Here is a 12,107-nt window from a genome sequence, read left to right on the forward strand (position 1 = left end):
GAAAAACAGGCGAATCAGAACATAACACCGAACCATCAGAAGCTCTGCAGGTATTGTAAATAAACAAGCGCGGACAACAGCGAAAATAACACAATAAATGTTATGTTCCAGGCCGTGCAGGGGGTGTGAAGTGCAGGGATGGGTTGGTGTCTGTATTCAGAAAGGCACAGAAAGCAAATAACGTGAGTCACTAAAGGGACATGGTTAGCTCCTTGCTAGCGGTAGCCTGTTACAGTACATAAGATTTCACTCTCAGTAAGGAGAGATGAGGATGATGGCGAATGACTTACAGATCCTGAGCACCACTGACAAGCATCTGATCTTGTGAAATGTGTAGTAAGTACTGTTGCTCCATAATGTAAACATAGTTTGTGTGATCGCGTCTCTTGAAAGTGAACTATAACGCGATCGATGGATCGTTCAAAAGCAGTTTCAATGCCTCGCATATTAATAACGGCTCCCTGATGCCCGCGTTTTATATACAGTATAATTACCCGACGATATAACTGCGAGAGAAAGTATTTAAATATATATTTTCCTCCCTGTGCTTCCTTCTTGCTGATGAGCCGTACTGTGAAACAGCCAATCAGAGCAGAGCTCATTATTATTCATGACCCTGCCAAATAAGCCAATAACAGATCGTTTCATTCTAGGGAGAAATCCTAGGGTTGTAAATGGACATGTAAAATCGTTTCTGGAGATTTTTTGCCCTTACCTAAGCCACATACCTTCTGTGTAGATATCAGAGAACAATTTAAAAATACTGTATCAATGCATTCTATGGCACCTTTAAACATTGATTAGTTGATGCACCCGGCTTGATATATGAACTCTTTTTTTATTTGGATAAACCTTAATGTCACCTTAACTCAACAGTATGATCTTCTTATGATTAATTGAAATCAGTGTATCATATTCTGCATTTGGACAAACAGTTGCTTATTTTTTCAAGAGAAACTGAAAGTTAATGACATTTTTACAATCAAAACATGATTTATTTATTGACCCTTCATTGCTACATGGCACCAAGTAACAGTTTTTGTTTTGTTTTCTCTTTATGTCCAGACTGTAGAGACTCCTCCACTGCTAAGGGTTCATATTGGAGCAAGACCTGATCACATGGTAAGCCAAGAAAAGATCTCTTGTTCTTTTGTAGACTGCAGCTATTTTGTTTTGGTCAACATCAAGGCACCTTGAGCCCCGTACACATGTGGTCTCAGGAGCAATGGACATACACAGCTGTAACTGAATTATGGATTGCTTGAGGGTTAGATTTGACAGTCATTCATCTATTTTTTATTTTAGGTTGAGCACAGCGATGTTGTACCAAATACTGTACATCAGCTTCAGAAAGCAGTTGCACAATATATGGCCCCATGTCCATTTAGATTCTCTTTTCCATCTAACGCTCATTTAAACTCAGTCTTTTAAAACACTAATAATTTAATAATACTGTTAAACGTAATAATTGGCAAATGAGAAGCTATCTACTTTTCATATTGCACATTGTCATGTTGTGAAGCTTAATTTCACTTGTAGCACTTAAAATAACTTTAGTTTTCATTTTTTTATTTTTCAAGTAGCATTTATGTATTTATGCATCTATTTGTTTATTTATTTAAAAAAAATAGCATTTAAAAGGATTAATTTTAGGTTTTGTTTTTATTTTTAAAGTGGCATTTAAAATTCTTGATATCCGTTTTACATGTTGATTTTGAATCTAAAGTAAAATTTTACATGATTGACTTTAGTTTTTATTTTAAATTAAAAATAGTATTTAAATATTTGTATTTAAAACGTTTTTTTATCATTTAGCTTAGCATTTATAAAGGATTGACTTTAATTTCAACAAAATAGTATAAAATCGTGAAAATAACTTGTAATATTGGTGCATCCCTAGTTAAAATGACACCCTAGGCACTGTTGCGTGACCAAAAGTGTATCAAATGAACATGTTCCCGTTCCACAGTAATTTAGTCTGTTCAGTCAAGACAAATACAAGCTCATTATCTGTAAACATGGAGAATAGCCTTCTTGCATCATGCACTACATAAATCTCCACTCAAGCTCGCCATTGTATTGTTTCAGAAATGTTCTTCTTGAAATGTGTTTCTGTAACAAAGTGAGTTCGGAGCGTGTCATGCGTAGTTTGAAAACTAATTATGAATGCTAATTAACTTCTTGAGTGCTTGCCATTTAAGGGACAGCAGTTTTGACTGCCTCTTTTTGAAGCTGAAATTACCTGTAATTTACTCTAGTAGTGGCAGTCCAACCTGTTAGTCAGGGCCACTTCACAAATCCCCCCAAAGACCCCTAAACCCTTCACAAGAGTCGCCGCTCAGTTTGCCTTTTGACTGTTCTCTTGATAATTCCTCTCCAACTGGGTGTATTGTTTCAGGGATCAAGGTGCCTGAGTTTGAGCGCTTTGAAAACCAAGCTTCATTCAGAACTGAAGCAGGACGGACTCAAACAAGTTTGATCAATCTTCACTAAAGCAATTTTGGACATGGAATAGTTTATTCTGTTGGTCTTATTATGGTTGCTTTTGAAATCACTAAATTCTATATATCATTTTGAACCACGATAAATGCTATTTTTCACTCCAAACCCATTTGTCAGGCTTTCTTGAGAGTGTTGCCATAGAAACACTGAGTATAGCGCAGCTAGTATTGAGGCAGAGATTGGTTTGGCTCTAAGCTGGTGGAGAATGGAAGAAAATAGAGGACTAATAAACCTCTTAACTCCTGTATTGGTTACAGGCCTTTTACAACATCATGGGCTAAAATAACAACTTATGGTCTGGCGGTGTGGGTGAGTGAGATTCAGGGCTTTTACGTTTAATCATACCCATTTTTGGACATGTTCATCATATGGCTATCCAGAGCTTGTCTGAAAATATCTGAAATGAAACGAAAGCCATTATATTGTGCTTTCAAAGAAAAGATGTGCATCTGTTGTGAAGGTGCTGTGTAGGATCGGAGCCAGACGAGTTTGCTTTGGTGCCGCCTCAATCCATCAGGTAATCTGTGTCCACAATTCCTTGACTTGAGCTGTACAACAATATTGAATTTCCATGTTTTGGCTTCAGGCAAAAAAAAAAAAAAACCCTCCATGGTTACCACACCAGCTTAAAGTCAGGTTTACCTCTGTCTAGGTTGTTTTTACAAGATCAATCTTTTAGAGATTTGGCAGTGAAAGGGGTGCCTAGTTGATGCTTTAAGATGTGCTGCTTTTATGAAAGCTAGGGCTGGGTATCGAGTTCGATACTTTTTAGGCACCGACCGAATTGCCTCGATACCACCGAGTATCGAAAAACGTCTTGTCGTTCGGTACCAAATTTCGATACCTAAGGGGTTAATCTCATTAACGTCAGTGAGCCAATAAGCCTGCAGCACTAGGTGTGTTTGACTAGAACCGGCGACGCGCAGATTGATCAGAGCGTTTCGAAAACGTACGGAGCAGTCTGCTCTCGATATCGCGCAGTTTCGCTTACTTGACACAGACTGAAGCTCGCGTGACATTTCAGCGTCTGCCGTCTCACTAAATGAGGACATAAACACATGAACAACAGCTCTAGAACTGCTCTGAGAGTCACTCCATGAGCATTTTACCGTTTGGTTTGAGTAAAACTTGCGTCATATCATATACACACAGAACTGTAAAGGTATTCCCGGAAACCCGTCAAAATAAAAGTTCGGTTTAACTTAGAAGACACTGCGGCAGAAATAAATTAATATTGTTCAGCAGAGTGCACATACTGCTACTACTAGGCTACTATTAAAATGATTAAAACTCTTATTTTTTAATTAATGATTACACAACATTTCTTCCATGCTTTAATTTTAATAGTAAAATTTTGTTTGCCAAAATAAATAGTTTTATTTTCAATAATTTTAAAGAAAAATGAAATTAATGTTTTATGCCTTCATTTGAAAACCAGAAACATAACACAGAATTTCTGAGGAAAAAGAAAACAATTCATAAGGCTGTTTTAAGAATAAATTTGAATAAACTAAGTAGTTTTTATGCATTCAAATTAGGGCTGAACGATATGGACAAAATTTCATATCTCGATTTTCATGCCAGATATCTCGATATCGATACGATACGATATGACTGCGGGTTCGGTGAAAACCAAGCATTTCTCAGAAAAATAAAAACATCATAATACAAAAAAATTTGGAAAGTGTAGTTTTATTTTTAAGAACTCACTGGTGGACGTCGACTCGTACGGCGTAAAGCCCCCTTACACACAGGACGCGGCATGCGCTGCGCTATGAAACCCATTAATTTCAATGGCTTGCGCTGCGCGAGGGCGGTTAGTTGCTGCGCCGACCAAAGCGCACGCGCAGCGGAGCGCACCAGCGGCGAGCTTGCGCGCGCGCCGCGGTCAAAGTTCAAAATAGTTCAACTTTTGCCGCTGCGCTCTGTGACGTTTCCCCGCACAGCCAATAGAAACGGGGCATCCAAACAAGCGCCGAACTCAAAATGGATGAACAGCTGATTCTCTGTGTGTCTGAATTTCCAGAGCTATACCATACAAGTTTGCGGTCGAATAGGGATCTCAGCGGTGCATTCAAGGGCACTCGTAAAACTGATGTTCGTTGTGTGACTGCCAGAGTTGTATGCAGGGCGGGGCTAGCGCGGAGAGGGGAAATCTATATCGTCTATATCGTTGCTTTTTTCGATAGTAATATCTTGAAAGTTCATATCTAGATATAGATACGATAACGATATATCGTTCAGCCCTAATTCAAATAATTAGACATACTACAACATAGAATTTAATTACAATAAAACATATTGTGAAAGAAAATTAAAACATCCACTTATGAAAGTGGATAAAGACTTTAAATTTCTTGAAGTCTTTAACAACCTAGAATAAATTAATAGAAATGATGATTCTGTCTGAGCTATGCGTTTTAAAACGAGCACGCACTAGTGTAAACTGACAACTATTTGAGCTTTATTAAAATTATTTGTACTGATTTATTGTGTTTGCTATATTTTGTACCTTTGTGCAGTGGCTCAGGAGATGAGTCTTTGAGTCTGTATACATGTCAACAAGCTGAAAAAAATAAAACAAAAAAAAAAAGTTTTTTGAGATAATGTAATCTTGTTAAAACTGTTTTCATAAAATTGGTATCGAAAAAAGTATCGTTCAGGAACCGGTATCGGTATCGGTATCGAACATTTTTGAACGATACCCAGCCCTAATGAAAGCACAGCCCCGCTCACTTTTATTGACTATTTATTATGTTTATTAATTGTGAAAATACGTACATTGTTAAAATGCAAATGAAAATCTATAGCTTAATCCAGTTCTGGCACTTGTCAATAAAACATCAACAAATCACTGTAAATTAAGTGCTGTTTTCAAGTTTAACTTTTTAAGGGTGTTCTAGGGATAGAAAAACATACATTTATTTTCAAACTCGACTAATGGAGGGCTGGGGTTTTCTGAACGGCTAGTTGACTAATTGATTTTAACTACTATATAATTAGGTCTGTTTTTGGTTCAGTTGACCCAGATCTGTCACTTTTCTCAGTGCCATTCTTTGCACATTTAAAAACAGGGAATTTTAAGATGCGTTTGAACAGTTTTTATATTTGACATGCAGTCTTAAAGTATAGTGTGACACTTAAAAAAAAAAAAAAAGGACAAGATGCAATCCATAAACCAAAAGGGAGTTCCATACAAACAGTGGTTTGCTATGCCAAAGCAACCATATGGCATTCATTTTCCATGAGGATTGGCAATTTCTGGGGGAAATAAACGTGTGTAACCTACACGCATGTTAATAAAGTGCATATGGGTTATTAAACCTGCATTGCATATATTTATTTAATTGAATCGTAGCGTTTGTCAATTCACAATAGCATTATGCTTTATTATGATAAATAGGTTGAATATATCATGCAGCCTTGGAAAATGGTCCAATGGTCATGGATTCATTCTTGTCCGTGGAATGCACTACTTCCTGTATTTTGCAAATCAGGCAAATTAATAGTAAAGAAAAACTTATGCAATATGAGATTACTTCGGCTTCGAAATGACAGACACGAACAAAAAAGGTAATTTGCAGCTTCCTTAACGGTTCTGCTTTTAGTACTGGAGAATAAAAGATACATTCTTAGATGTTTTTATTAGTACGTGGATGTTATCTTACATATTTTATCTCCCCAACAGAGTGTAATTTAAAAGTTTATAATGCATGTTCGCTCTTCCCAATTCGGAAGACCGCCCACACAGCCTGTGTCTCTAAATGCTTAGAGCTCCCTTCTCTCTGCCCTACATGCCATGTATACCGCATCGCACGGACGAGCCGTTTACACTTGCCGCACACATGCAGCCTGTTTCGTGATGCTCTTTTATACTAGCGTCCAGCTCCACGCAAGTCTCTACGAACGCATCTGGCAATATGGACGAGGCTTGACAGATGTGCGCAACCTGTGTAAAACTCGCACATGGCTCCGCGTTTAAAACTAATGTAAATTCAGTCTAACTGCTTACTAATTTCACTTGGATGAAATGGAACATTCAGCACTTTTTCCACTTGTTCTTAAAATCCCAAATACCTAAAAATGAATAAATCAGCCTGTAACTTATGTAATACTTTAATAATTGACTAAAATAATAAAGTTCTTTATTTACACAAAATAAAGTAATCTTTTCTGTGAAATCCAGTAATTAAGTAAATTCTGTAAAAGTAGTAATATTATAATCTTCCCTGCTGAAAAAAACAATGGAACCCCTCCCAAAACACAATAGGAAATATAATGGATTTAAGGATTATAATAGGAATTGTATTGGTTTTAATATAATGGTGTCTACTGGCATTTGATGGATTCTATTGGTGGGATGTAATCTAGCAGATGGGAACCAATAGAACAACAGTATTGAAACAATGCCCAAAACACACTATAAAAGGAGTTTTGTACTGGTTTTAATGGAAACCATAAGAATTTCTGTGATGATTTCTATTGTTTGTTTTTTTAACGATACCCATACTGTGCTGCACACTATTGACAAAATTGAGCTGAAGCTTGACTTTGCAAAATTAAAATTGCAAATCAAATTGTAATAGCAATATCTGTCAATATTTTACACTGCACAAAATTATAAACGCAACACTTTTGTTTTTGCCCCCATTTTTCATGAGCTGAACTCAAAGATCTCCGACTTTTTCTATGTACACAAGTCTTATTTCTCTCAATTATTGTTCACAAATCTGTCTAAATTTGTGTTAGTGAACACTTCTCCTTTGCCGAGATAATCCATCCACCTCACAGGTGTGGCATATCAAGATGCTGATTAGACCGCATGATTATTGCACAGGTGTGCCTTAGGCTGGCCACAATAAAAAGCCACTCTAAAATGTGCAGTTTTACTGTATTGGGGGGTCCGGGGGTTTCCGAAAACCAGTCAGTGTCTGGTGTGACCACCATTTTCCTCACGCAGTGCAACACATCTCCTTCGCATAGAGAGAGTTGATCAGGTTGTCCACTCCTCTTCAATGGCTGTGCGAAGTTGCTGGGTATTGGCAAGAACTGGAACACGCTGTTGTATTCGCCGATCCAGAGCATCCCAAACAAGCTCAATGGGTGACATGTCCGGTGAGTATGCTGGCCATGCAAGAACTGGGATGTTTTCAGTTTCCAGGCCGTGCATTATCATGCTGCAACATGAGGTGATGGTCGTGGATGAATGACACAACAATGGGCCTCAGGATCTGGTCACGGTATCTCTGTGCATTCAAAATTCCATTAATAAAATGTACCTGTGTTCGTTGTCCATAACATACGCCTGCCCATACCATAACCCCACCGCCACCATGGTTCACTCGATCCACAACGTTGACCTCAGCAAACCGCTCATCCACACGACGCCATACACGCTGTCTGCCATCTGCCCTGTACAGTGAAAACCAGACGCCATCGAATGTGAGCATTTGCCCACTCAAGTCGGTTACGACGACGAACTGCAGTCAGGTCGAGGCCCCGATAAGGACGACGAGCATGCAGATGAGCTTCCCTGAAACGGTTTCTGACAGTTTGTGCAGAAATTCTTTGGTTATGCAAACCGATTGTTGCAGCAGCTGTCCGGGTGGCTGGTCTCAGATGATCTTGAAGGTGAAGATGCTGGATGTGGAGGTCCTGGGCTGGTGTGGTTACATGTGGTCTGCAGTTGTGAGGCCAGTTGGATGTACTGCCAAATTCTCTGAAACGCCTTTTGGAGATGGCTTATGATAGAGAAATGAACATTCAATTCACGGACAACAGCTCTGGTGGACATTCCTGCAGTCAGCATATCAATTGCACGCTCCCTCAAAACTTGCGACATCTGTGTCATTGTGCTGTGTGATAAAACTGCACATTTTAGAGTGGCCTTTTATTGTGGCCAGCCTAAGGCACACTTGTGCAATAATCATGCGGTCTAATCAGCATCTTGATATGCCACACCTGTGAGGTGGATGGATTATCTCGGCAAAGGAGAAGTGCTCACTAACACAGATTTGTGAACAATATTTGAGAGAAATAGGCCTTTTGTGTACATAGTCTTAGATCTTTGAGTTCATCTCATGAAATATGGGGGCAAAAACAAAAGTGTTGCGTTTATAATTTTGTTCAGTGTAATATTTCACAGTGTTAGCCTACTTGATTGAATCAGAGCAGCATCGGTAAGCATAGCTTGGTAAGAGACTTTTCAAAAACATTTTACCGACCCCAAACTTTTAAACTGTAGTTTTTGTCATAGTCTTGTGACTGTTGATGTCACACGATCTGCCTTTGCCTTTACCAAGATCTAATTGGGATCATATCGTACAAACTGACAAGCAACAAACAGAACAGAATTAAACCATGTGAACTGGCTAAAAAAAAAAAAAGAAATGCAGATTATCTTGCCAACTATTCTCATTACTCAACCATCTTGACATTCTCTAGTTTTTCGTTTTGCTTTTGCTCGCTTCATAAAGCCCTGTCCCTGATGCTATCACCTCCCCAGATTTTTTAGGATTAATGTCAAAGCAACTGCCATTTAGTGATGAATATGCTAAATGTAACCTTTGTGCCTGAGCTGTTGCAGCTCCATCTAAATCTGCCTGCTTCCTGTCTGATGTAAGATCCTCAGAACAATAGAGAAGGTGTTTGGCTTATCTAGCAGGTGCATCAACAGTTGTTAACGTACACCCCCCTCATTACCTTATTGGAATGCATGGGGGATGGGAAGCGTCTGTAGGAGCCTCCGTCTTTCTTTACGAGAGAGAGAGAGATGAGGAAACAGCCTCCCATACTCCACTGAATTGTCACTTTGGTGTGTAGGAGGAAAGACTAACTGCTCTTTGAAAGGAAACCGTGACATCTGTTTCCTTTTAGCTAGGTAGCATTGTGAAGATTGCCGAAATGTTTTGTGTGCTCAAGTACGTGAAGTTTCAATTTCGCTGGTAGACTTTCTGAAGAAGGGGGTTTTCTTTTAGCACATTTTCAGTGTGAATCTAGGTCCCCTGCTTACAACTATACCACAGACAACAAACTGTTTCCTTTCACTTGGAGAAAAAAAAGTTATTTATTATAGTGTGCATTGAAGTTATCAGGGCAAAGCAGATTGTATATATTGTGGTCTGTGGGGCGAAGATTGCTCAGTAAAGGATTGGACACGGTATTGTTGATTTAAACAAAGGTCTTAGCTTAAAAGCTTAGAATAAGAGAATAATTGCTCACCTGAGCTAAACCCGAGAAGACAAGTTCAACAGCACAACGTAGATGTTGCCAAGTTAATCCTACAGTTGCATGATAACCTATTGTAATCTTCTCTCTAACTCTTGTTGATAGTATAATGCATTATCTGCTCTGACAATAGTTGACCTGAAAGACAAAACTGTTATTGTCACAATATCTTTATGGTGTCTCATGGTAGGATACCAGCTAAAGTATCATGAAACCTTGATTAAATTGTGTGAAAAATAAAATGTAAGAAATAATGGCAAAATCAGCATGAGAAGCTTCCGTGCTGAGTGTGGTAGACGTCAGTGAGGGCCATTATTGCAGGGGCTTTTCTGTTGTATTATACAAGATATTATTATACAAAAATGGTGTGGTTTTAAATGTATGTATTAATTTCTGTACTTTCACACAGAGAAACAATTTAACTTAAATATTTGTTGAATGTCAGATACAAATTGTGGATTGTTTAAAAAAAGCTTGTTTTTGTTTTTTTTAATTTTGACTAATTTAAATATTGCAAATATTTAAGTGAAAAAAAAATCTAATTTAGATTTTTCACACTTTTTTTTTTATTTAATTAATTTTTTTATTGAAAACTGTAGAGAGACTTTGTAAATCCAAAACATAGGCGTAACATTTGGATAACTTTTGAAGTTTACCTTAAAATGATTTCAATAGCAAATCTTCAGTAATGAACGTGAGCATTACAAATGATCACAAACTGGATATCCACAGAAGGTTCTCATGCTGTTGATTTTGCCGTTATATAGCGTGCGCTATTTTCAATTGTTTACTTATATGGAGATGCACCAGATAGATGTTTTTGCCAGTTAAATCTCTGTGGTTTTACTTTATAAGATGTATTGAAATTAAAAGTTCATCTTTCAATTGAATTGTTATTTAATACTGTGGAGGTTTGCCTTGCATCTTGTGTGAATGGCATTTGAAGAACTAGCATTAAATAATGTGGTATTTTGAGGCTTGGGCATTGCGATACTTCTGTAGCACCGGTGCACTGTACAATCCTAATTAGTATGTGTTGCTTTACACTAATATCTGTTATAGCGCTTGTGGCAGCGTGCTTGACATTTTGTAAAACAACAGTAAATTGAGCTTGAGTACTTGGGTAAGAGAGAATGTTTCTAATGGATTGGATGTGATTCCCCAATTATCTTCTTATTTTTTATGAATTGGCAGTGTAATTGAATTGATTTTAAACTAAATCAGTTCCCAAGTTGGTTTTTAACTAATCTTGGCCATCGCTTTTCTCGCAGATCAGATATTCTTTGGCTTAACACTGTAACGACACCTGTTACTTCGCTTTGCAAACGCAGGCCAATAATCTGAGCTAACTGGATCATCGCTGCTCTGGAAAACAGACACAGCAGGTGCAACAGCACAAAGAAGTCTCAGAGACCCGCGAGACATGGGCTGTGAGCAGGCGGCCTGAAGGAAGTAGTTTCCACCCATTTCTGTTCAAGCTTAACCTTGGTAGACAAGAGACCACTGAAACCCGCTGATAGCTGTAACTTAACCGCCATGTCAATACATGCGTTTTATTACTCTGCTGAAACTAACACATGCACACTCAGGGTGAGCCCAAGATGGTGATTTATGAATACAGAAATTAATTCCAGACCTAGGCTTAATCTGCGTCTGGGAATACTGCCCTGGATGAATTTATTTTTATTTTTTTTATTATTATTATTTTTATTTTAGGCTTGATTTAGCTGTGGGTATATGGCAGGGCAAAATTTCAACTTGGGGCCATATTTCAGATACAATGTTTTGGTAATGTGACAGCGAGTTTTCTTGATAATGAGATGGAACTTTGTATAAATGCTTACTTAAAAGTACCCGTTTATAATTTATACATTTCGACATAGTAATGCTAGGGATGTAACAAGTCACCCAACTCATGATGCGAAAAGATTCAGAATACTGATTTCATAATATGATTTTCTCTTAATTTTTTAAGACAAATTATAAATGAAAAGGTGTCCTTTTGTTGTTTTTCAGACAAAATTCTCCACTTTGTGAAATTGAAATGTCAAATAAAAAAACTAAACTGAAAATTTAAAACAAAACCCAAATCAAATAAATAAATACAAATATAATAAATCTCTTTATATAAACAAGGCTTTGCATGTGCTCTTTCCATTCAAAAATTACAGGCAACCATTGCATTTTTATCAAAAATATGCTGCATACGTGCAGCATGAGCAGTTTTTGATTTCATTTAGTGAAGTGAAGTGGCATACTGCCAAGTATGGTGACCCATACTCGGAATTTGTGATCTGCATTTAACCCATCCAACGTGCACACACACAGCAGTGAACACACACACACACACCGTGAACACACACCCGGAGCAGTGGGCA

At 37.8% G+C, this 12,107-nt stretch overlaps 1 protein-coding gene across 3 annotated transcripts in view; it reads left to right on the forward strand.

Annotated features, from left to right (window-relative positions):
• The window catches only part of LOC306855423 (F-box-like/WD repeat-containing protein TBL1XR1), a 73,419-nt gene that overhangs the window by 39,349 nt on the left and 21,963 nt on the right, over positions 1-12,107 (forward strand). For all 3 annotated transcript variants that reach the window (XM_079394136.1, XM_079394138.1, XM_079394137.1), the window contains one exon: positions 1,066-1,122. The gene's annotated coding sequence lies outside the window, so the exon portion shown is untranslated. The remainder of the gene's footprint in view (positions 1-1,065; positions 1,123-12,107) is intronic.

Source organism: Barbus barbus, assembly GCF_936440315.1.
Source record: "Barbus barbus genome assembly, chromosome: 35".
Classification (NCBI taxonomy): Eukaryota; Metazoa; Chordata; class Actinopteri; order Cypriniformes; family Cyprinidae; genus Barbus; species Barbus barbus.